We start from the raw sequence: 1,314 nt of genomic DNA on the forward strand, positions 1-1,314 counted from the left end.
AAAAAAAAAAAAAATGGTTTTGGAGATAGTTAATTGTTGTGCTGATGGGAAGTGGCTTTTTCTTTTATTTCGATATTTCATATGAGGTGTATTCCTATGTCATTAAGAAGTCTTCACACACCCTGCTTGGATATGCCTCAGATGCGCACACCGTAACATGCAGAGCCAGTCCTCCCTCCCCTCCAGCTCCCTCTGCTCCAGCCAGCTGCTCCCCTTGCCCCTCCCCAGTTCATTTTTATGGATACAGAAATGCCTCTCACCCCTGGCAGCTTTGAATTCTTGTTATTTTTAGTTAATCTTTGCTGCCTTTCTATACAAAACATAAGCCAAACAATACAATTAAATGACAGTCCCTGCTTATCTCTGAGGCAGTGTGGGTTCTTTGGAGCAGGCACTCAGCATGAGAAAAAGAGGAATAAGACTTTTCACATATTACCTGAACCAGCTTCCGCCCCGGCATCTCTGGATTTGCTCTATCTCTGTGCTTTGCCTTAGTATTTCCTCTGGCTTCATAAAGAAAAGGAAAGAACAAAACAACCCACAGAATATTAACCCTACAAAAGTCATTCCCAAATGGCTGTCTGAAATAGGTACGTGTTGACTTTGTACAGGTGGTGAAACGAGTGCTCTGTGGCTGGTTTTCAGGCTTCCACTTGGAACCCTTCTACGAGGCAGCCCTCATGAAGAGTGCTGATCCCAAAAATGCACACTCCTATGAGCAGAGCCAGCGGGGCTGGGGATGGAGAATACCAGTGTGTAAACATGCTACAGAGATGGTGCCAGGAGTTGTGTTCCCATCTTAAAAAAAAAAAAAAAGGGTAAAATAAATTCTGATGGGTTTTCCACTTTGGAATGTTTTTAGGATGTAAGAGGTAGAAGCAGCGTGCCTCCTTTGTATAATTTTTTTCACTAGTCCATAGAGAGCATGTCTCTTAAAACCTCTTTAGGGACTTCACTTGTGCAAAGCTTGTGGATCTTTTAAAGATCTATGCTGATCTTTAAAAATAAAGCAAAATGACACAGACAGGCAAAAAAAGGCAAGACCTATTGGTATGCTACATCCTGATCCATCTCACACGCAACGATACACAAAGACTCAAAACAAAGGGATGGAGAAAAATTTACCAACCAAATGGAGAGCAAAAATAAATAAATAGAAAGCAGGAGTTACAATTTTTGCTGATAAAATAGACTTCAAAGCAACAAAGATCAAAAGAAGCAAAGAAGGATATTACATAAAGATAGAAGGATCAATGTAACAAGAAGAGCTAAAGATCCTAAATATATATGCACCCAATACAGAAATACCCAGAT

This window comes from Cebus imitator, unplaced genomic scaffold (genome assembly GCF_001604975.1).
Source record: "Cebus imitator isolate Cc_AM_T3 unplaced genomic scaffold, Cebus_imitator-1.0 Scaffold150, whole genome shotgun sequence".
In the NCBI taxonomy this organism is placed as follows: Eukaryota; Metazoa; Chordata; class Mammalia; order Primates; family Cebidae; genus Cebus; species Cebus imitator.